The 25058-nt window shown below is 50.2% G+C and overlaps 1 protein-coding gene across 3 annotated transcripts in view; it reads right to left on the bottom strand.

Moving 5' to 3' along the window:
• Positions 1-16057, bottom strand: part of ARHGAP35 (Rho GTPase activating protein 35) — a 104785-nt gene extending 88728 nt beyond the window's left edge. Inside the window, exon 1 of one of the 3 annotated variants that reach the window (XM_084770991.1) lies at positions 15798-16057. The gene's annotated coding sequence lies outside the window, so the exon portion shown is untranslated. Of the gene's footprint in view, positions 1-3772; positions 3909-12898; positions 12996-15797 lie in introns of those variants that run through there. The other 2 variants (XM_084770993.1, XM_084770992.1) reach the window with 2 other exon arrangements.
• Between the last annotated feature and the right edge of the window lie 9001 nt (positions 16058-25058).

Raw genomic sequence — 25058 nt, forward strand, 5'->3', positions numbered from 1 at the left:
ATTCTGATTACTGGGCAAGGTAAGACCTAAGACCAATGACTGAATACCTGGGCTTGAAAAGCAAGACTGTTTCAAATATGAAGACACACAGTAAACAATCAGAGAAGAGACAAAGTTTTCAGAACCAAATTAACAAACTTCCCAAAGAACAACTTACACATTTCCTTCCTTACAACCTCAACAGCAGAGTTCTCCTGCACCAAGGACCTCTCCAGATCAGTGTCAGAAAAACAGCACTCCGCCTCCACAGTACAGGAGGAGACAAAACGAGGCCATGGGGCTCAGCATTACTTTCAACCAATGGCTCTAAGCTTTTTGGGTCATGAATTCCTCTGAGAATTTGATGAAAGCTACAGATCCGCTCTATGCAGAAAATAAACAAAGCCAAATTCAGGTTACAGCCCAAGAGCATCCTAGGGATCCATGCATCATCCTGAGAGCATCGCAGACTCCTCTGCTTATCGCCTTTGCTCTGAATCTGTACTTTTGGTCATGTCTAACTGAGGCCATCCAGACAGAATGAAACTTGAAGCCATCCCTAGGTAGCCTGGAAGTTACCGTGTACCGTGTAGCTCAGACTAGCCTCAAATTCAATCTTCTTCCTCCCTCAACCTCTCCAGTGCCAGAGTTAAAGTCATGTACCATCACACTTGACTACATTTTAGATATTTAGCTCTTACTGACTAGTTTACTAAGTAACAGGCTTAAAATAACACATACATTATCTTTTATGATAACATGAGCTGTAGATTCAAGTAGTACAAGAAAAGATCATGCTGCATAACTAAGCAGGGTTTTAAAAACAAAACATTTCTCCAAATGGGACCCCAGGGAGCTTGAAATACAAGGAAGCCTACACAAAAACTGTTTCTCCTCTCTACAGAGCCGAACTTCCTTCTCTGGCAGAACTGTGGCTCTCTTCAGCACACACGGACACAGAGAGATCACAGCCACCCCTTTCCAGGATATGAAGGAAACTGTGAGTAGAGCCTGAGGTGTGAGCAGGAACCTTGCTTCTGCTGTGTAAGTTATTTCTTCCACCAGCATTTCCTGATCACTGACAATGCCCAGACACTCCTGGGTTATGTGCCTACAGAAACAATGACAGAAGGCCCTGACCAAAGGTTCTGACATGGGAAGGACACGACACAAGCCAAAGGAAGACAGAGGAGTGAGTACTGAAGGGCACTCAGCATGAGACAAGGCACTTCCTTCTGCATGTCACGGAAGGCTTGTTGGGGAAACAAACAACATAAGCTATGTATCAAGAAGTAAACAGAATTAGTCAGGCTATGTCTTTAGGTTGCTTTTGTTGGTTTTTTTCAGTCTGACTGAGGGGCAGCATACAAAAGACTACCTCAGATACAAGGCATATGAAAGGTGGGTGATATCGCTCAGTTGGTAGTGTCTAGCATGCACGAGGCCCTGGGACCAATTCTCCAATGCCAAAAGCTGAGCATGGTGTGGCATGCCTGCAACACCGGCACACAGGAGGCAGAGCCAGGATGATCAGGAGCAGGTGTGTGTAGGGGGGTGGTTCCACCTTTAATCCCAGCACTGGGGAGGCTTGGAGCTTGGAGGATCTAGTTTGTCTGGCTGAAACCTCAAAGGGTTTCTTTCCCTAGAGGTGAGCTCCCAAGGGAGAGGGATGATGTGCTGACTGCTGCATTAGGATGGCGTCTCCTTCACCCTAACAGACACCTTCCAATCATGTCCTATGGGCTGTGAGGGCGGCTGCACAAGTGCTGCAAGCTGGAGGGTCAGCGCAGCCTTGGGCACCCAGGTAAGTGCTAGCGTCGGCTTCCCCAGGCACAATACTTCATCCTTCATTCAGGCCTCAGGGAATGGCCTAGCACACATGGAGTGCTGACAAGAAACAACAAAAAGAACTAGTCCCAATCAAGCCCTCGTATGCCAGGCACTTCACTAACCACCACCACCAAACCTCCCTTCAGAAGGGAGAGCCAGGCCGGGTGTGGTGCACATGCCTTTACTCCCAACACTTGGGAGGCAGAAACAAAGGCAGATGCATCTCTCTGGGTTCCAGGACAGCCTGGTCTAAATAGTGAGTTCTAGGACAGCCAGAGCTATGCAGAGACCTTGTGCACACCCCACCCCACCCCAAAAAAAAAAAAAAAAAAAGAAAAAGAAAGAAGCAAACAAAGGAGGGAGAGCCAGGCACAGTGGCTTTCCACAGAACCTAAACAGGAGCTGGGAATACAGCTCAGGCAAGGCAGTGCTGCCCAGCATGCAGGAAGCCCTGGATTTGATGCCAGCACTGTGGCACCATGAAGAGGCAGGACTGTCAGAAGTTTACGATCATCTTTGGCTACATAGCAAGTTCAATACCAGCCTAGGCCATGTGACCCTGTCTCAAAAGAAACAAAGAAAAGAGACAATTCCACTCCTCTGAGTTCTCCTACTGGACGGGAAATGACACATTCAAGTCTTCTCTGCAGCACCAACTGGGAGCACACTAGCAGTGCACATGTCTAACAGAACAAAACTCTGAATAGGAAATGACTTCCCAGGACATTAAGTAAAAAAAGATACCGACACAAACTACAGCACGACACCACTCAAGCAAAAGGAGAGAGTGACACATCTACACCTCTGGTGAAACATGGAGTCCTCCAAGGAGGGCGACGGCAGACGGGGACAGGGGCAAGGGAACAGCACAGGGTGCTTTATGACTGCTGAGTCAGAGCCCTGTGAACACGTCACTATACTGAAACAAGTGACGTGTGTTGAAGAGCAGGCTGAAGAAACCCAAGCATTCAAGGTCTCAAAACATGGCCGTCGGAGATGCTGAAGGATGAGCAGGGAACTCACCAAGCAGAAGGGCCGAGAGGAGGTAGAGGCAGGTGGATCGCTGTTGAGTTCAAGGCCAACCTGGTCTACAAAGTCTAGGACAGCCAGAGGTACACAGAAAAACAATGTCTCAAAAAACCAAAACCAAAACCAAACAAACTTTCCCCCCACCATCCTCTCAGCTGGTCCTTAAATGCACTAACAAGGCATTTGCTGAGCACAGACCATGACCCAGGACTCACTTTTCCAAGCTCCCCACACCTACCATTAGAACTCGGATTTGCACATTCACTGTGGCGGCGGTCAGCTCTGCTCCGCTCTGCTCTGCTCTGCTCAGTCTGTCTTGCCTAAGGGGGTTCAGCCTTAGGTGAGAGGGAACGGACTGGGACAAGGTGCAGGCAGCAGCCTGCCGAGAGCGAAAGTGGCTGAGGTCTGGCCTAGGGCTGGAAGGTCTGACAAACATTAACAACTGATGTTTGGCCTGTGACCAGGAGTTAACATCTCCAAATATGAGATACCTGCTGATAAGACCCCAAAACTCAGTATATCCTGGGGGCAAGCTACTAGCAGTTGGGTTGTGGAGATAGCTGTTCAAAGAGCAAGCGATAACAAGGCTCGCAGCTGGTCTGCTCAGGTTACCCCAGCAAATCCAGCCTGGGGCAGCCTAATGCTTACCTGGACATTGCTACACTGTCCATCCTCGCCACAAGCTCAAGGGTTTCCCAACTTTACAGCATTCTCACCACACTTAGTCCATGGTGGTGAAAGATTAAAGCAGGCAGAGTAGGTATTTAGCCCATTTTATAGACAACTCACAATAAAAGTAAACCACCAGCCTCCCGTCATAAGGTTGGTAAGAAGCAAATGACAACAGCAGAGAAGCCTGGACCGTGTGAGGAATCCCAGTAAGGACCAAAGCACTCAAGCCTGAATCCGGCCAGGCTTCTCCTCAAAGCCTTACCTCCTGGAAGAAGGGGGCACCACAATGAAGACGGGGTCGCTTGCAGCCCAGGCTGCCCTCAAACGCAAATGCTTGATTTAAGCAGTGGGACCCAGGGAACACTCTATGAAGTGAGCTAAACCTCCTGGCAGCTCCCTGCACCTTTTTTGGAGACAGGATCTCATGCAGCCACAGCCGGTCTTAAAAGTCTAATCCCCCTGCCTCCACCTGCCATGCGTTGAGATTACAGGTGGACATCATCATAAGATCCTGCTGTAGAAATAAAAATAATGCAACGAAGCTGAGCATCGAGGCCCTGGGTTCTTCTGGTCTTGGGACCAGAACAAGAAGACCACCACACACACACACAAATTCCCACAGAGCTGCCTAACGTCTTGGCTTATTTACTTTATTTTATTTATAGGGTCTTAGTTCCTAGAGGTCCAACTGCCTCTACCCAGCCTTGATTTTTTTAATTTAAAACAGAAACCAGCTACGCACCCCAGGCTAACCTCAAGACAAGTTCCTCGGCCTCCTGAGTGCTGAGAGTACAGGCATGCCTCCACACCCAGCCCCACATTCGCTATTTCCCCCTCATACACTCCTTCACACGGCAACTGGCCCTCAGGTCTTCCGGAGCTAGCCCCCATGAGCAAACACTAGTGGCAAGTAAGAAGGCATGTGCCACGCATATGAGTGTTCTGTTAAATGGCTAATTATGCCTTCTTCCCTGTGGTGCTGGGGATGAAGTCGGACTGTGCACAGGCAAGCGCTCCACCACTCAGCTACACACTGGCCCAAATCATTCCTTATTTAAGAGAAACATGAACCTCGACTGGTTTCCTAAAAATGTTTTTTTTTCCTCAGATGCAATCAGTCTTAGACCCAGTCAATGCACTCTTGCATTGAAATGTTTAGTCACACTTGATTCTTTAAGGTAAGATCAGGAAGAAAGAATCAGGCCACTGGCCTCTAAAATGTGTGCCTTTGGGTACAGAAACAGTGTGCTCCCTGTGCTGCCTGTAAGGGAAGAGAGGACTTTGTTCCTGAGTGGCCCACATACCTGGGGAGCAGGACGCTCCATTTGTGTACCTGGCTGCAGAGGGGGGTGGAAGACTAAACACAACTTCTGTTCTTACACCCATGGGCTACAAAGAGCCAGCCTGCTCTCTTCTGCTCAGCAGCTCCTAACCATGTAAAGTATTTGAATAGATGGGATTAAGCAGATTAGATATTCAGTAGAACTATGCACATCTTTTATGAGACAGGATCTGCAGCTCGGGCATCAGGTAGGCCAAACCGTCCTAGCTTGCTGAGGAGGACTCTGAACTAACTCAACAGCCTTCCGCTCCCACCTCCCGTGGGCTGTGCTATTGGCTTAAATTACTTAACTCTTTAAAAAAACCATTTTGGCCCATAAAAGAGAAGGCCTAGGTCAGGTTTGCTGACACATTCCTGTAATCTCAACACTTGGGAGGCTGAGGCAGGAGGATCTCCAGTTCAAAGTAAGCCTGGGCAATCTAGTGAGACCCTTGTCTCTCTCTCTCTGCACCGTAACCTTCGCCACTAAAGCCCCCCAAAATGTGAAAAAGACGTAACTAACTTCATAGCTATTCCTGACTTTGACCTGACTCTCCCTGAACCAAGAACACCTGGGGGACAACGGATTTGCTGAACAGAACTATACTCCAACTGCCAGCCACCAAAATGACTGTAGGTCTCTTCAGGAGATCACTGTGTAGAACATTCTGGAAAGGAAAAAGCAGATCAGGGAAGCTTTCCACACAGGCTGGTTAGCCAGGTAGCGGTAGGCCAGCCCCGCACTCCTGTGTCTCAATTCCCCACCTAGAAGCTGCCAATGCTGCCCACCCGGGCGGGTGACTGGGCGGCACGGAAGGAGTGCCTGGCAGGCGCTGGTACAGAGGAAGCAGCGGCTGTTGTTAATAATTAATTCAATTACTCTATGAGAAAGTGACTGCCCTGGAGAGACTAGAGTCCAAAAGATCTCCACGTTCTTAATTTCTTGTTTTTCAGCATAATTTTCTTTCGTGTTTATATAGAAAAATATACAGTACAACCAACTTGGTTAACTTTTTTCCTTAAATCAAGAATCAGGCGTGGGGACACATGACTTTAAACCTAGCACTGGGCAGATCTCTTGAGTTCAAGGCCAGCCTGGTCTACAGGGTGAGTTCTAAGACAGCCAGGGCTACGCAGAGAAACCCTGTCTCAACCCAACCCCCGCCCCCAAAAAGAAAATACACTCCACAAAGCTGCCCACTGACCTCCGCACATGCCTAGTGGCATGCATAGCATCCCTCAAAGCTGCCTATGTTAAAATAATTTCTCAAAAACATAGTACAGGAGTGCTGGCTGGAGAGGTGACTCGGTAGCCAAGAGCACTGGCTGCTCTTCCAGAAGACACAGTTTCAATTCCCAGCACCCACAGAGCCGCTTACAACATCTTAACTCCAGTTCCAGGGGCTCCAATGCCTTCTTCCTGCCTCTGAGGGCACCAGGCAGGCGTGGGGTGCAGACATACGCACACAAAACACCTATATACATTAAATAAATATTTAAAATAAAATACAATAAAATCCAGCTGGCACGGTGATACACACCTTTAATCCCAACAGAGCAGATGCAGGGGAAGGGAGGCAGATCCCTGTAACTTTGAGGTCAGCCTTATGTACACAGCAAGTTCAAGGCCAGAAAGGGTTAAGTGAGACCCAGTCTTTAAAAACAAACCAGCCAGGCAGGTAAGAGAGCTTAGGGGTTAAGGGACTTTGCTGATCTTGTTCATGACCCAGCTTCAGTTCCCAGCACCCACATGTTGGCCACAGCCATCTGTAACTCCAGTTCCTGGAGCTCCATTGACTTCTTCTGTCCTCCTTGGGCACAGGCATGTGATGCACAGATAGCTATATGAAGGTAAACACACACACACACACACACACACACACACACACACAACCATGCACAACTCCGGAGAAACTGGTTCTCAGCCCAAACACGACAACGCAGATAGCTCAACTAGTCCCTCAGCACGTTCTCCCTTCCCCTCTTCCCATGTTTTAACTGGATTCACCCTGTGTAGCTCTACATCCTGCTTCCCCCCCACACGCTTAATTTTGTGTGCACTTTCCCATGTCAAGTATTCCTGAAAAACATTTTTAAAATGACTTCAGACTCTTCCATAAGTAGTGATTCTCCTAAGGTTAAAACATTTATATTTTGTTCTTTTAAGCTTATAAACGTCAATATATTCATATAGGCTCTTGGTCTGCACCTCTGCTTCTTAGCCTATACTCATAGGCCAGTGTGGTGCTGCATGCTTGCAATCCCAGAATTCAGGGAGCTGAGGCGAGAAACTAGCCAGCACTACACAGTGAGATCCTTGCCACAAAATTATTTTATTATCAGGACAGTGGTGACACATGCCTCTAATCTCAGCACTGAGAGGCAGAGGCAGGCAGATCTCTGAGTTCAAGGTCAGCCTGGTCTACAGAGTGAGCTCAGGACACCCAGGGCTACACAGAGAAACCCCGTCTCAAAAAACCAAAATTAGTTAATTAAACAGGTAACTATGTATACATCTACAACTGTGTAACTCTTAAAATTGTGCCTAAGTGGCTGGGCATGAAGACACATACCTTTAAATCCCAGCATTCAGGAGGCCAAGGAAGAAGGGTCTCTGTGTGCTCAAAGCCACCAAATTCTACAAAGTATGTTTCAGGTTAGCCAGGGTTACAGTGAGACCTTGACTTAATAATGTGTATATGTATATGTACACATATGTACACACACACACACACACACACACACACCATTTGTTGGGGCTAGAGAGGTAACAGTCAGTAGTTAAGAGCACCTGCTACAGCTGCAGAGGCCCTGGGTTCAGTTCCCAGTACCCACACTAGAAGGCATATACTCCCTTATGCCTTCAGTTCTGGGCACCTAACACCAGCGTCCTCCACTGGCATCAAGCTGTGGAGCATGTTCATACAGGAACTCTCAAACCTGCCACCCACAAAGTCGGTAATAATAATGATGAAGTTAACTTAGAAAGATCTGTGTTCCTCATAAACACATCACAAGCCCAAAAGCCACTGCCATTTTCATTCTTTGTGGCTTTAATGCTGGGCACATGCCAACAGCTGGGGCTCACTCCTGTAGCCGTCAGAATCCGTCCTCCCTTCTCCATTTCTCAGAAAAGGTTCTGTCTGCATTCAATTGACCAATCAGAGGGAGACATTTCTTAGAGCCCAGCCAACAGTAACAGCTCGGAGGATGTAGCAGTATCAGGGCACTGTCCCGCCCGCCCCCCAGGTGGTCCTCACGCTGAGCCATTCTGCTGAAGACACAGATTTCATAACTCTAGTAAGCTTGCATTAATGCAGCGCTGACTTTCATTTGTACACAATCAATTTGTTACTGAACAAAGAGCCCTTTTTAATTACCTGTGGCAATTAACAATGATCATTTTCTTTTGTCTTATGCCTAACACAGGCTCCAAGGGATAAACCACGATTTTGACCTTTCATTGAAACGCAGATAGGAAAAGGTTCAACGCAAATGCACGTGTATTTCTTTTCATTTTATGTGTATGGGAGTTTTGCCTGCATGTATGTTTGTGCATCCTGTGTGTCTGGCGCCCGCGGAGGGCAGAACAAGGCAACGGAGCCTGGAACCGAGTTATAGACAGCCGTGTGTCATCTTGTGAGTACTGGTAATAGAACCTGGGTCCTCTGAAAGAATGTATTCTTAAATGTCTTCTAAGTGGGAAGGCTATGCATTAGCCACAGCTGGCTAACACACTCTCCCCCCAACGGTGATTTTCAATTCCAAGTCAGGGTTACTAAATAGCTATAGTGAGCTGGGCAAGACGACCCAGTGAATGGAAGGTCCTGCTGCCACATCTGACACCTGAGTTTGACTGAGTTCAGTCCCCAGGTTCCACATTAGTGGAAGGAGAGAACTGACTCTCATATGGTGTCCTCTGACCTTCATGTATGTACACACACACATGTACACACACACACACACACACACACACACACAAATAAATGAACAAATGTAATATTTGTAGTGAGCAAATAAGACAAAACTAAGAAGCAGTGCTTTCTCCCTGTACATCTAGGTATGGTTTCTTTTTGTTGTTGTTTGGTTGGTTGGTTGGCTGGTTTGGTTTTTCCAGACAGGGTTTCTCTGTGTAGCCTTGGCTGTCCTGGACTCACTTTGTAGACCAGGCTGGCCTCGAACTCACAGGGATCCGCCTGCCTCTGCCTCCCAAGGGATGGGATTTAAAACGTGTGCCACTTTTAGTCTCTAGGTACCTTTTAATGTTTTGCATTGGCTGACTACAGTTCTAGAAATGGAACCCAGGGCCTGATGCATGCCAGACAAAAGATGACCACTAAGCTACACACCCACCTCCTAACTTTTTTTAATGTAAACTGACAAACTATGGCAGTAATTACACCTATACATTTCCAGTTGCCTAATGAATATTCTCAAAAGAAGAAACTCTTGGCTGGGGCTGTCAGTCAGTGGTGGAGCACATGCCCAGCAGCAGCTGTTCCAGGGCTCCTGCCCAGCACCAAAAAGCAGCACTTGGAGGTACTTAAATATCTGTCTCCTAAAAAAAAATATGAAGTAAAGCAGTCAATACTTGGCGAAACATTTGTAGCTTCTGTTACTTTACCTAATTTTATGATACCTGGATTTAACAACAACAACAAAAAGACCAAATCTCATAACATGCTGGCTAGACAGTTTAAGGCAGGGTAGGAGCCATCTGACACATTCCCTTCATTCTGCAAGAAGGGAAACAGTCTTCCCAAATTACAGAGCTAGTAAGTCAAAGGGTCAGGATGGGAGTTTCCTCAACATTTTTTCTAGTTTGTTTGTTGTTTTTTAGGGGGTATTTTTGAGACAGGATCTCATGTAGCTCAGGCTGGCCTTGAATTCATTAAGTAGTTGAGGGTTGCTCCTTCCTCCACCTCTAGCATGGTATGTGCAACCATGCTCAGCTGTATGTGTGTGTGCGCGCGCGAGCATAGAAATTGCCAACTTGCTGTAGTCACCACAGTGACCAGGAAGAGGCCAGGGAAGAACAAAGGTTTATGAAGACATAAACAGATGCCCAAGTCACAGGGCTCCAGAGTCCCTAACACAGCAGCACTCCTTTCGTAAGGGGAGGTAGCCTAGGTGGCTATTTGCAGCAAAAACAAATATTACATTCTTGTAATGATGCTTCATGCTGGAGGTACCCAGGTCTCCACTGAGCTCAGTGGTATTCCTCAGTATCCCAGATGCCCACAAACGAAAAGTCAGGTTGACAGGGGCTCACTTATTTTTACAAATTCTTTGTTCCCCCCCTCATGAATTCTTTATAGATAAAGTCTGATAAAGTATTGTATCAAAAGTTAAATAGAAATAAGCTTTTGGGAAGATGAACATGAACGATTTGTTTGCATTTCTTAATACCAGCAATTCAAGTGCTATTCAGACCACTGCTATTTGAGAGCCTAGGTCAACAATGACTCAGCTTGAGAAATTCCCTACCATTTTATAAAAGAGGTGTAAGCTGAGTTATATAGCTAATACAATCTGGAGAGAAAGCTGACCCCCCCACACCCCCGCCCATGCTATAAACTAGTCTCCATGTGAATGCCTGAGGAAAGTGGCAGTGTTTATTTTCTGTTGGGGGGGGGGGGAAGCACTCACAAGGGTAAGGCTGTTCAGTCTCCTCCGAGCCCTGGAAAAGCCCCATCTCAGTTGTTTCAGGACATGACAAGGGCAAAAGGGGGGTCCTAGTACAGCCCGGGGTGCTGAGCCCCAGCATGTTCCACTGAGTGGAGTCTGCCATGAGGGAAGGGCTTCTTCAGATGGGTCTCCAGCCCGCTGGAAAAGCAAGCTGTCCCCAATGCTAACTACTTAGGGCCAGGCCTTGACAGAAGGAAGGCCCTGCTCCTGTCCCGTGCTCTTCACTATAGCAGAAGCCTACAGCGTGAGCCCAGGCAAGCCTTTCATTTCCCCACCTACGAAGGAGGCGCTGATTTTCAAACTAGGTTCCAAGGATTTGCAAACTCCAAGGCCTAACAGGGCATTTCTGCCAGCTGCCTTCCCTCTACAGGCGAATAATCTTGGAGTTTGTGAAACAGAAATTTTAAAGAGGTAAATGATTAATCAAACATCACACAGACTGGATTAATTGTACCACATGTGGTACAATGCAATCCCTAAATTTTAGAAGCTTAAGGAGGAGCTGAAAGCTACCCTCGGCTACATGTCCAGATAGAAGCCTTGTGAGATGCTGTCTCAGAAAAAAAATAAAATAAAATAAATGAGCAAACACACTGTTTAAACTGCCAGGTGGCAAATGACAACAATCCCAGGAGATGGCAAGAAGGGGCCTGCCAGAGGCCCAACACCTTTCAGGAGCCCTTACCAGGCCAAGGATAGAAAACCAATCTAAACCATATGACCTTACCCACCTTCAGCTGGGACTCAGCCTGCTCTGCTCTATCTGGAAGACTGACCACACACACAGCCCGTGAGGCTATGGCTTTCCACTACCTGTGCAACCTGCACTCTGGCCAGACTGTCCTTTTCCAAAAGTCACTATTCGGGCTGGACACCTGCAACCATCTGTCTGGAATGAAGAAGACTGATGGTTTCTGACTTGTTATTTTTCCTGAAGCACCATCAGGCCAGTTAAAAAAAAAACAAAAACAACAACAACAATAACAAAACACTGGAGGCAATGGGCAAGGGAGAAGGGGCATGAGCACAAAGAAAGGTGGTTTTCAAGAGACGGGGAGGGGCTGAGAAAGGTCCAGAATTCTTAGCAGGCTAGTTCTAGAAATCTAGACAGGGTAAAGAGCCCTTGAAGACATGCTAGTGCGCTGGGAAAAAAAAAGTCGTCTGCTGCCATCTCTTGCCTCACACTCCGCCCCAACTGGCACAGAAACTGCTCCAGAAGGCCAAGGCTACCACCTCACATCTCTGTAGCACCCAATCCCATAGTGACAGCAAATGTCAGTTCTGGCACTGGAGCCCCCCCCCCCCAGAGAACCCTGACAGGCCTGGACACCAGTTCCTAGAGGGGAGGAAAAGCATCTCTTTGTTCTGTCTGTCTCTTCTCTATTATGTGAACTCCAGCTTTGAGCACGCACAACTTTTTTAGGCTACCCGTGTTAGGAAAACTCTAGAAAACACACACTGTAGCTGCATACACAGTCTTTCCTATTCTCAATTAGGTGTCACCGCCACACTAAGAATGAAAAACAAGACAACTGTTTGTACTGGCACGGAGAACACAAACTCTAAAATAAATTCAGGAGACTGTGACACGGGGCCAAAGAAAGAAACCAAAGTTAACACCCAGCATCAAAATCCCCACTCCCCTCGTCAGAGTTTAAAGTCCTGCAGTGCAGCGGCGGAACAAGCCTAGCAACGTTCTACACTGCCTTCCAACCACAGTACAGAACTGAGAAGAAACAAGATCCAAACCCAGAAAACCTACAGTCCTAAAAAGCTAGGAGAGCCACACACATCTATTGTGCAAACCCCCCACCCCCGTGTTCTTGTACACAAATGCCCTAACATTGGATGAGTCAATGGTCTAATTCTGTAGATGACAGTGAAGGTTGTTTTTTTTTTTTTTATTTCAAATGTGTTCACACAGAACTATTTCTAAGCAGGTGCTGAAATAAACAGTCTCATCATAGCTCAGTTAAGAAAGAAAGCCCTTCCAGTAAATGTGCCTTCACAGCTGGACAGCTGTCTTAATATGCAATTGCCCTAGGCCACAGGGAGGGGGAAAAAGAGCCTTTTGATTTAGATTTATGTTTACTTAAGAAATAAAATAAATAAACCAACTGCATGCCAAAGGTCCTCTCTCCCGAGTTAAAGACGGCTATGGTCAGGTGGCTCTCCGTAAAAAGCTACCTCTACCTCTGAATGAATTTCCTGAACCCCACCACAAAGTCACCAAGGAACTTGAGGAACTTGAGGAACACAGGGCTAGAAGCAGGAAAGCCACAGTTCACCGACAGCCATCCCAAATCAGCCAGCGCTCGGCAGCTGTCTCCAACTCTACCCAACCAAGTCCTTCATAACACACGGGCGACTGGAACTCACGAACTGGTTCTCCGCACGCTCGGGAGCTCAGGAACCCCGCACGGGCCTGCCCAGTAGCACTGGGCTCCTGTGGCTGGGAGTGCCGGCAAAACCAGACGGCAGAAAGCCGAGTGACACTTGGCATTCTTTCTTTCTTTCAACAACAACCGCAAAGTGCTTCCCAAACCCAGGCCCTCACCATTTTTTGAAGACCAGGAAGCTGGCGGAGTCTTCCAGGGGGCAGAGGTGAAAAAGGGAAGAAACCTACTGGGTCTAGCCCCACCCCCGAGGTCACAGCATTAACCAAAGGCCAAGAGAGAAGCCAAGACACTTCTCAAGGCCGGAGCAGTAAACATCAAGTGTGGCCACAACACCCCCTCGGGACCTGCAGACCTAGCATTTCCCTGACCTGGAGTAAAACAGATGACTTTTCAGCTGGGGGGGTAGGGGGGGAGGTTGACTCTCAAAAAAACAAAACAAAACAAAAGCATACTTCTGAATGCTCCCCTGGTGGTGCTGGTGTGGAGGCAGAGGAGGGTAGAGTTCAAGAGTCTACAACAGCTCAGAGAGGCAGGGAGGGAGAGTGAGAACAGGGCAGCTGCAGTCCCCTTCCCCAAGGACACAAAGCTATTTAGCCCAGAGAAGGAACGGGAGGTGGGGGGGGGGGGGAGATGGGGCAATTGGATGAATCCTACCCACCACCACTAACCTTGGTCCGAATCAGAGAAATGGGGGGGGATGCTCCCAGACTGCAGAGAGCGGCAACCAGTCAAGCGCGCTTCTGTAGCAGGTCTCAGGAGGACTTTTGAGGATAAAAATCCCAACACTCAGGGCTCCACAGAGACTCTGCAGCCTGGACTGGTGCCTAGAGGACCTCGGTCCAGCCTCCCCCCCCCCCCCCCCCCCCAGCAAAGGCTGAGAGATGCAGAGCAGGTGAAGCAGACGTAAAGGGGTAAAGGGGGATGCCCTCAATGGGAACCTATCGCAGGTAGCCCCCGTGGGGAGCCCCGAGAAGCAGGTCGGGTGGGAGTGAAGTGTTGGAAAGGGAGCCTGAAGGGTTCGAGGAAAAAGGGGGAGAGCCCGAGAGGAAAGGAGCTGGGAGAGGGGTATCAAAAGAAAATGAGCATCTATCCAAGAATTTGGGAGGCTCCAAGAAGGGAGCGGGGGGGGACGGGAATAACAAGAAAGGAACTACACCTTCGGGTCAGAACTAATGGAAAGGAGGCTAAGAGGCAGAGGGAAATGGGGGCAGCGAATGGCTGAACGGAGCTCAATGAAAAGGAAAAGGCTGGTGGCCGGCTTAGGTGTGAGAGGGACCGAAGGCAGGACACATAGGACACAAGCAGGGCTCAGTGGTGAAGATGACCAGTCTGACAGGGGCAGCGCTAGTTAAATTTAAAACAGGTCAAAAATATGCCGACAAATGGACAGCTCCAAAAGGGAGGGAGGGAGGAAGGGAGGGAGCGAGCTGTGGGGAGGGGACACCAAGGAAAGAGAAGGGGAAAGCCCGTTTTAAAAAAAGAAAGAAAAGGAAGGAAGGAAGGAAAGAAGGAAGGTAGGTAGGGTAAGCTTAGGAAATGCAGAACGGGCAGAGTGTGGAGGGCCAGGGTCTGCATCATCTGAGGTGCAGAGGCACGCCAGCAGCCTAGAAGACACAGACAGCAGGTGTAGAGTAACTTACAGAAGATTGGGGGGGGGGGGAATGGATGATGAATGGAGCAGAGCTGAGGACCACTGATATAAGGTGGGAAAGAGGACACAGCACAACTGAGTGCAGTTAGGGTTAGGGCAGAGGTCTTCTATAGGAAATGGCAGAAATGAGGGACAGAAAAGGGGGTAAAAGAAGAGGAAAAAAAAAAAAGAAAGAAAGAAAAAGAAATAAAAAAAGAAAAAGAGGCCAGGCACTGCAGGGGAGTGCGGGTGCAAGATCAGAGCTCCGGCAAGGGGCAGAGTTGGCAGGCAGAAGGGGTCTGGAAAAAGAGGACAGGGTCTGAATGATAAACGGGAGCAAGCCCTGAGAAGGGAAGGATGCAAGCAAGGAGCATCAGAACCTGAGAACGGTTGAAGCAGCTTAGGGGCATCAGGGAGGTGCAGCAGGTCTGGGCCGGGGAGGGGGGGGACATAAGTGTGGGGCTGTTAGCCCCCAAGTGAGAGGAAGAATTAAGTCTAAAGGGAAGACAAGGAGGACAGCAGTGCCTACATCTACACAGGTCTAGCATGGACCTCCCCGGAGGTGGAACGGCAGGTCCTAAAGGGACAGCTCCTGGGAATGCAAGATGTTCTAAGGCAGGAATAATAACAGCAGATAGGCCAAAGGAGGAGGACGCCTGGGACCTCCTCCCCCCCCCCAAAAAAAAGTGATGCTAACAGAAAACAGGTAAGACAGAAGGGCCACGGATGTCCAAAGTGGGCGTCAGAAGGGATGCAGAGGTCGTCCCAGGAGCACAACAGCCCACTCCAGGAGGCGGCGATGGGTATGCCTGGGGGAGGGGGGGGGGAGGAAGTGGGAAAGGAGGCGGCTCAGGATTAGGAGTCGGATATCTCGAGTGGAGGCTGTGAGACATCGAGATCAACCACCACCACCCCCAACCCTCAAATCGGGTCGTGGTGGGGCGTGTGTGTGTGCAGGCAGACGCCGGGATTGCAGGGCTGCGGGGACAGCGGCGAATAGGAAGGGCAAGGCGGGCCGCGCGGGCCGGGCCCGGGCATGCAGCGGCTGAGACGCGGGGACCGTGGGGCGCTTGGGGAGGGAGGGGGCGCTGCCTCCCCTCCCCCTCCGGCTCCTCCATTGTTCGCGGGCTCCGGGCCCCGCGGTCCCCGCCTTTCCCCCCACCCTTGGATCCCGCAGCGGGGCGGCGCCCGGCGCCTCGCCCGTCCCCACATTCCCCCCCCCCCTCCGCGGGCTCTCCGCCGCACTCACCAGCCTTGGGGGCGCCCTCAGCGCGGCCCCGGCCTCCGCGATCCCGGCCGCAGCGACGGCGGGCCCGGCGCCATGTTCCCCTGGCGACTCGTTCCTGTGGCGGCTGTGGCGGCGGTGGCGGCGGCTCCGGCGGCGGGGGGCCGGGCGGACCCTCCCTCGCGGGCTCCCTCCTCCGCCTCCTCCACCACCTCCTCCTCCTCCTCCTCCTCCTCCCGCAGCACCGCGGCTCTCCCTCGGGGCGGGGGGCGGGGAGGGGGAAAGGGGGGAGGGGCGGGAACTAAGGGGAGGGCGGACCAGCCTCGCTCGCTCGCTCGCTCCCTCCCTCCCTCCCGCGCAATGGCGGCGGCGGCGGCGGCGGCACCTCCTTCCTGCGGCCGCCGTGCCCGTGCGCGCGCTGGAGACCCTCTCGCCAGTGCGCGTGCGTTTCTGATGTGTCGGGGGGGGGGGGGGCGGGGGGCGGCGGTGGGTGGAGGGTGGGAGTGTCGGACGGTGGATAGCAGCCCTATGGGGACAAGCGCGCCGCGAGGACCGCAGCCCGGGAAGGCTGGCTGGCTGGCTGGCTGGCACGCGCGGACACGAAGGGCGCCGAGTGCGCGTGCGCGCCCGAGGAAATCGCCGCTACCCGAGCGGCTGCGGCGCCCGATTCCCGGCGGCGCGCGAGGACAAACCGCGCACTGGCCCCGGGAGGGCACGGCGGCGGGGGATTTGGGGCGCGGGGGGGGGGGGCGGGCTCAGTGCGCGTGCGCACGGACGGCTGCAGCCTGCGAGGCCACGGACGGGAGGGAGGGGGCGCGCCCGGCCCTGCGCGCTCCGGGCGGCAGATCCCCGCAGCCCCTCCCCACACACAACACGCCGCGCGCACCGGCTCCCGGAGAAAGCCAGCTCTGAGAGGCAAATGGCCCGGCTCCTGAGAGGCGGGGACTTTGTGTGTGTGTGGGGGGGGGCTCCATCCCGCTCGCGCGGGACCTCACCAGCCAATGGGAGATGGGGGGAGGTGGATTCGCCTGGTCGAGCTGCAGCCTCGGGTTAACGGGGGGTTGGGGGGGGGGCGCCCCGCAGAAAGAGAGAGAGGGATGGACGTAACGTGGGGTGTGGAGGCGGGGCCGCGAAGGAGGGAGCGTACCCAGGGAGAGAGCCTATTGGGCGAGGGGAGGGGGCGTGGTCCTCCGCAGCCCAATCCGAGCCTCGCAGTTGGTCGGCCCGGAAGAGTGGGCGGGGACAGAGGGCACGTGCTCTTTCCCGGGCGCTGAAGGAAAAAAAAAAAAAAACCCCTGTGGGCCGGGCGCGTTGATACAGGTTGCTGGTGATTTCACCCAGTGCTTGGTCCCGGGCACAGGGAGGGCAGGCTCCTGCATTGCAGCCTGGGCCAACCGGGTCATCATCGGGCAAATGACAGCATACCACATGTCACCTTGGGTGCTTGCAGGGGAAATGGTGATGGGAGAGGGCTCCCCTCTAATCCTCAGTTCCTCTGGGAGCCCTCCGGAAGGATGGATTGTGAAAGACGGGCTTTCCCGGCGCCTGAATAAGAAGTGTGTGGAATGCATAAAAGGAAGCACGTGTTTCCTAGGAGGCGTTGCACTACTGTCCAGGCTTTTCATCCGTAAAGTGGGAATAAGAGGACCCAGCTCAAAAGGGTCGCTTGCTTGGAGACTTGGGTGCGGTATAATGGCCCCTATAAGCCACGATTCCCAGTGGGGTCATCGAACCACTAGAACGCTGTAAAACATGGGAGCTCTCCATACAGTAACATCTATAATAGTCGATGAATTACTTTCAGCAAGGGATTCACCACGACAGTAATAGAACAACTATGAATATGTTATGCTGTAAGGAAAGAAATGTGAGTGTGATCTCTTATTTATATCTCCCAACTGGCCTCGGGTGACTGAAACATCAGATAGCAACATGGGAGTTAAGGGAGAGCTACTGTGTCTCTAAATGTACGAGGGGGAGGGGGGTTGGCGTAGGGGAATGACTTCCGCTTGCTAAATAAAATTATTACATGTGCACAAAACCACTCCAGCAATGAAGCCTCTCATTTAGAGTTTGTTAGGAGGGCAGGTTCTGAAGAGAGGAGTTCTTCTCCAGCCTGGTCTACAGAGTTCCAGGATAGCCAGAGCTAAAACAGAAAAAACAAAACAAAACAAAAACCTCAATATATGTGCCTTTAATCCCAGCCCTCAGGAGGCAGAGACCAGCTTGGTCTACAGAGGGAGTTCCAGGATAACCAGGGCTACCCAGAGAAATACGAAGAGGGAGGAGGAGGGAAGGAAGGAAGGAAAGGAAGAAAAGAGTGGGTTCGGGGCTAGGGAGATGGCTCTGAGGTTAAGGGCACCACCTGATCTTCCAGAGGGCCTGAATTCAATCTATACTGAGATTTGGTGCCCTCTTGTGGCCTGCAGGTGCACATGCAGGTGAAACATGGTATACATAATAAATTAATACATCTTTAAAAAAAAAAAAAAGTGGGTTCCTGCAGAGGTCCCAAGTTCAGTTCCCAGCACTCAAGTAACAGCTACCACATGTAACTCCAGTTCCAAAGGAACCCGAAAGTCCTGGCCTCCCTGGGCACCTGCACCCAAGTTCGCAGATACACACATAGACACATAATTTAAAATAAGAATAAAAAATAGGAGATCACTACCTGGGTCTGAGGCTAGAACTCGTTTGTAAAATGTTTGCCTGCATACACAAGGCCCTGGGAATCCATCCTCAACACAGAATGTCTTAAAGTTGGTAAAAATAAAGATAGACGTTTTTTCACACTAGGTATCCCTGGCTGCTCAGGGATTGAACGGGTGACAGTCCTTTTGCCTCTTGAGTGATGGGAGAAAATGATGTTGGAGTTGCACCAAGAAGAACAAAGCAGAAGCCGGGCGTGGCGGCGCACACCTTTAATCCCAGCACTCGGGAGGCAGAGGCAGGCGGATCGCTGTGAGTTCGAGGCCAGCCTGGGCTACAAAGTGAGTCCAGGACAGTCAAGGCTGCACAGAGCAACCCTGTCTTGAAAAACCAAAAAAAAAAAAAAAAAAAAAAAAAAGAACAAAGAAAATAACTCAGCAAGACAAATTACTATTAGTACTACTGTTATTAGTATTTTTGCGAAAGCAGTGCTTGCAGGGAGGTGTAAAGATGGGCCAGAGGTTAAGACCACTAGCAGTTCTTCCAAAGGACTCAGGTTCTATCACAGCTCGAAAAATGCCTAAAATTGCAGTTCCAGGGAAACTGGTGCCCTCTGCTGGTCTCCCCAGGATCTGCACAGACTCATATGCAAGCGTATAACCACGTGCCAAAACCCATACCCGGCTGTTGGGCACACAGGGCTGAGATGGCTTCAGGTTTCTATTCCTGATAGATGTAGTGACTTTGTCTTGTCCCATTGGTGGGAACTCAAATTCTCATTTTGACATGATTGGCCAATCAACTGGGTAAAGGCAAAGGGCAAGGGGTCAGGAAAGGTGGGCCATTGTTGGACTCATACCTTGGATCAAGAACCTAACAAATCCTATGTCTCACATGAATGCATGCACTAACACAACCCACAACGGAGTCCAGAAAACTGTTGTTTGTTTGTTTGTTTTGGGGACATTTCCTCTGTGTTAGTCTTGGCTGTCCTAAACTTGCTTTGTAGACCAAACTGGTCTCGAAATCACAGAGCTCTGCCTGCCTCTGTCTCCCGAGTGCTGAGATTAAAGGTATGCGCCACCCCTCTCAGCCAGAAAACAGAAAACTATCTTTATAACATCTTTCCATGGGGGGGGGGGGGGGGGCTTCAGAACACTGAATGCAGCTGGGCACAGTGACGCACACCTGTGAGTTCGAGGCCAGCCTGGTCTATAAAGCGAGTCCAGGACAGCCAAGGTTACACAGAGAAAATCTGTCTGAAAATAAAAACCAGAAACCAGGCCGGGTGTGGTGGCGCACGCCTTTAATCCCAGCACTCGGGAGGCAGAGGCAGGCGGATCGCTGTGAGTTCGAGGCCAGCCTGGTCTACAAAGCGAGTCTAGGACAGCCAAGGCTACACAGAGAAACCTTGTCTCAAAAAACCAAAAAAAAAAAAAAAAAACCAAAAAAAAAAACTAAAAACCAGAAACCAAAGCGGGAAGGGGAGAGCACCAAATGCTCTTTCAGGTGATCTGAATTCGATTTCCAGCACCCACATGGTTGCCCACATATAATACCGTTCCAGGGGCTCCCATGCCCCTCTCCTATCCTCCACTGGCACCAAGCACACGTACCCATGCAGGCAAACCACCCATTCACATAATAAATAAATAAATAATAAAAAAACGAAAGGCAAACCCTCTCACTCTTGGAAAGTTCGTGACTAGGCAGTGTCTCACTCCAAACCCTTTTGAAGTTTGTCCCCTTTTCTTCAAGTCTCAGGTTGAAGAGTCACTTCCTCGGTCTTTGATAAATGTGTCCACTAGGCAAGGGGTATATAGTTCAGCTGATAGGGTGCCTGCCTAGCATGTCCTGGCCTTAATCACCAGTACCACATAAACGGCGTGACAGCACATACCTGTCGCCACAGCCCTGTGGAGGTACAGGCAAGGAGAGCGAAGTTCAAGGTCCACCTCGGCTGCATTGTTAGTGCCAGTAGCTCTGGCTCAACCAATATACATACACACACATACATACATACATACATACATACACACATGCAGACATACATACACACATGCAGACATAACTGAATACTAAACAAAAGGTAGAGTTGCCATTCAACCTCATGGTAGTCAAAAAGACAAAGTCCTTAGCTGCTCATCCCCTGTCCTTTCAGAAGTCTCTCAGGCTGAATCCGATGGCCCACCCCTCTACCATCCTAAAGCCCCTGGGCCACCCTCGGTATCTCTGTCTCTGTGTCTGTCTGTCTGTCTGTCTGTCTGTCTGTCTGTCTGTCTCTCTCTCTCTCTCTCTCTCTCTCTCACACACACACACACACACACACACTCCACCTCCCGAGTGCGCCACCACAGACTGACTATTCCCACCTCTTTATAATTCTCTCCTATCGCACGACAGCAGGTCTAGCGCTCCCATCGACGTCCCTAACAGGACGGCTCTAACCGGTGTAAGCACAAGAGAACGGCTCAGGAAGTGTTGTTGTTGTTGTTGTTGTTGTTGTTGTTGTTGTTGTTGTTGTTGTTGTTGTGTGACGGCACCGTTGGGCAGGGCCTTCCCAGCTCTGCAATTCTTCCCAGTGCTTAAGAAGGCGAACGGTAGCTGAGTAAGCCAACAACAGGAAGCGGGCTTCCCTGGGGGCAACCACCCCCGCGCACCCGGCCCCCCCCCCACCTCCACTCTAGGATAAACAAACATCCGACTAAACAATTAGCTGACAGAGAGAAGAGCGGGCTGCCGGGTTGGAGCTTTGTCAAGATCTCCCAAGCCTGGCCCTGGAGGCCCGAATAGCTGGAGGTCACATCCACCAACAGTGCTAAGGGACCCTGTTTGGTATTGCAGAAATGGGTGGAGGCGAGGTTGACAGGACCGGGACGCAGCCACAAAAGTTCTGCAGAGAAACCGGCGATTCGGAAGCCTGTTCAGTCTCTCTATTCCTGAGAATTAAGCGGAGCAGGGTCGGGGACCTCGGCCGAAAGGGAGCAAGAAGTCGATGATCGTACAGCGCCGCCTACCAGCCGAGCAGAAAAAGGTGCATCTCTCTGAAACTGCGGGGAAATTCGGCAAATGACAAGGATCTTCCGGCTTTGGCCAGAAAGGCAGCCAAGGATGAGGAAGGAAAGAGAGGCCGAGCAGGGGATGCTCGCAATCACAGCAGAATCACAGCGCTCCAGGAAGGGCGCAAGACATCTCGTGCCCAGATTTTGTTGGAAGAATTCACCATCAATCTGTTTCTATAAACGTGTAAAATTAGCCGGGCGTGGCATAACCCCAGCGTTTAAGAGGGAGAGGGGCAGGAGGATTGGGAGAGTTGAGGCTAGATTGAGCTGTGAAGTGAGTTATGGGCTAGCCTGGGCTACTCAAAGGCAGCACGGGAAACAGCAAAACCCTGCGTCAGAAAGCAATAGGAGGAGGAGGGGAGATGAAATAAATTAGTGTAAATTGGAATAAGGCACAGATCACACCTTATTTGTTTTGTTTGTTTGCTCTTTCTCTTTTTGGTGGCAGAGGAGTGGGAGGCAAGCTCTCTACCACGGAGCTACGTTATCAGGCTTCTTTTTACCCTTTATTTTGAGACAATTTAACCAAGTGGTGGTTCGGGCTGCTCCGTCTTTCTGCCTCAACCTCTGTAGACGCTGGAGTTAACTGATTTTGCCATCGGGCTCTATTTGTTTGTGGTGGTATTCTGTAGCGAAGGCTACCTTGCTATATAGTTGACATTGGTCTTCAACTCCTGATCCTCCGGGCTTCACCTGTTTTTTGGTTGTTTTTTTTTTTAGTTTTTTTCCAGAAAATGTTTCTCTGTGTAACAGCCTTGGCGGTCCTAGACCAGGTTGCCCTCAAACTCACAGAGATACACCTGCGTCTGCTTCCCAGAGTGCTGAGATTAAAGGCATGTACCACCATGCCTGGGGTGTTTTGTTGTTGCTGCTGTTGTTGTCCAAATGACAGAGTTTCACTGTGTAGCTCTGTTTATCCTGGGACTCACTCTATAGACCAGGCTGACCTCAATCCATAGACCAGGCTGGCCTCGAACTGAGAAACCTGCCTGTCTTTGCCTCCTGAGTACTAGGATTAAAGGCATGTGCCACCATCACCTGACATAAAAACTTTTAAGAGCTGGGCGTGGTGAGGCCTTTAATCCCAGCACTCGGGTGACAGAGGCAGGCAGATCGCTCTGAGTTCGAGGCCAGCCTGGTCTACACAGAGAGCCCAGGCTGTAGAGAGAAACCCTGTCTCGAAAATCAAAAAGAAAAAAGGAAAACATTTCATCGAGGCTGGATGGCTGGCATAGAGGCAGGAAGCATAGGGCATGCAGGCAGACACGGTGCTAGAAAGGTAACCAAGAGTTCTGTATTTGGATCAGCAGGCAGCAGGAAGAGAGAAACGCTGGGGGTCTGGCTTGAGCTTTTGAAACCCGAAAGCCCACCCCCAGGGTCACACTCTCTCCAACAAGGCCACGCCTCCTAATAGCGCCACCCCCCGTTGGGTTTATGGTGAGCATTTTATTCAAACCACTACATGCAGGCAACAACACTCATGCGCTTAAATCCTTGAAAGAGAGATATCCAGGTCAGTTCTTTCTATACAGTAAGATGCTATTACAAAACAAAACAAGGGGCAGGGAGCTAGAGACATGGCTCAGTGGTTAAGAGCGCCGCCTGCTTGTCCAAAGGTCCTGAGTTCAATTCCCAGCAACCACGTGGTGGTTCACAACCATCTGTAATATGATATGATGCCCTCTTCCAGCCTACAGGTGTATTTGCAGGCAGAGCACTGTATACATAGTAATAAATAAATCTTTTTTCAAAAACAAAAAAAAGGACTGGAGAGATGGCTTAGAGATTAAGAGAGCTGGCTGCTCTTCCAAAGGTCCTGAGTTCAATTCTCAACAACCACACGGTGGCTCACAACCATCTATAATGAGATCTGGTGCCCTCTTCTGGCCTGCAGGCACACAGGCAGGCAGACTACTGTATAAATAAATAAATCTGGGGTTTTTTTTGGGGGGGTGGTAGTTGCTGTTTGTTTTGTTTGTTTTTCTGAGACAGGGTTTCTCTGTGTAGCGTTGGCTGTCCTGGACTCCCTTTGTAGACCAGGCTGGCCTCAAAATCACACCTGAGTGCTGGGATTAAAGGCTTGCACCACCACCGGTGGTGGCTCACCACCAGGGTTAGGGTTAGGGTTGGGAGGCAGAAGTAGGCGGATCCTTGTGAGTTCGAGGCCAGCCCGGTCTACAAAGCAAGTACAGGACAGTCAAGACTACACAGAGAAACCCTGTCTCGAAAAACAAAAAAGAAAAGGTGGGAGGGGGAAGGGGAGGTGAGCAGGAGGTTGCAGGAAGAAAGGGAGGATAAAAGAATTTCAGTTGCTCCATTATTTTTCCAAACACTTGGTTTTGGCTCTTTTCCCCTTTGATTTGATTTTATGTATTTGGGTGTTTTGCCTCCATGGATGTCTGTGCACCATGTATATATGCCTGTTGTCTAGAGGGGCCAGAGGAGTGTGTCAATCCTTTAGAAATGGAGTTTACAGACAATTATGAGCCACCACAAGGGTACTGGGAATTGAATCCTGGCTTCTCTGGAAGAGAAGTCAGTGTTCACCACGGAGGCATCTCTCCGGTCCCAAAAGTCAACCTAAGCGTTTTGTTAGGTTTTGTTTTGTTTGTGTTTTTGTTTTTTTGTTTTGTTTTTTGTTTGTTTGTTTGTTTGTTTTGAGATAAGGTCTCTTGCTGGTCTGGAATTCTCTCACCAAGTAGACAGACTAGGCTGGCCTGCGAGCCTGCCCAGCCTGCTAGCCTGCGACAGCTAATCTTGGTTGTTAACCTCAATTGAGCATCCACCTCTATCAGATCGTCCTGCGGCCTTGTCTGCAGGGCACTATCTTGATAGCTAATTGATGTAGGAGGGCCCAACCACTCTGGGTGGTGCCTGTCCCTGTGGGTGTGGGGGGGACTAAGCTAAGAAAGCCAGGCAGGCTGGGAGCCTGGAAGCAAGCCACTAGGCGGAAGGGGAGAGGGGTCACTGCTTCAGTTCCTCTGTCCAGGTTCCTCTTCGGCCTCTTCTGTTTTGGGGGTTTGGTTTGCTTTTGTTTTTTCGAGACAGGGTTTCTTTGTGTGGCCCTGGCTGTCCTGGAACTTGCTCTGTAGACCAGGCTGGCCTCAAAACGTAGCAAGATCCACCTGCCTCTGTCTTCTGAGTGCTGGAATTAAAGGTGTGTGCCACCTCCTTGGCCTCTCTTTTTTATTTTTTTTATTTTTGTTTTGTTTTTCGAGACAGGGTCTTTTGTTTTGCCTTGGATGTCCTAGACTCTCTCTGTAGACCAGGCGGGCCTCGAACTCACATCGATCCACCAGCCTCTGCCGCCCGAGTGCTGGGATTAAAGGCATGTGTCACCATGCTGGCTTAAAATCATGCTACTTACCCAAATGTGAAGGTGTCAGATCCCTTGGAACTGGAGTTACAGACAGTTGTGAGCTGCCATGTGAGTGCTAGGAATTGAACCCAGGTCCTTTGGAAGAGCAGACAGTGCTCTTAACCACTGAACCATCTCTTCAGCGCCCCCCTCCCCTGGCCTCTTTTTAACAGTGGACCTGTAAACTGAATTAAGCCTTTCCTCTTCAGTTTGCTT

This window comes from Acomys minous (assembly GCF_964271855.1).
Source record: "Acomys minous genome assembly, chromosome: 20".
Taxonomy (NCBI): Eukaryota; Metazoa; Chordata; class Mammalia; order Rodentia; family Muridae; genus Acomys; species Acomys minous.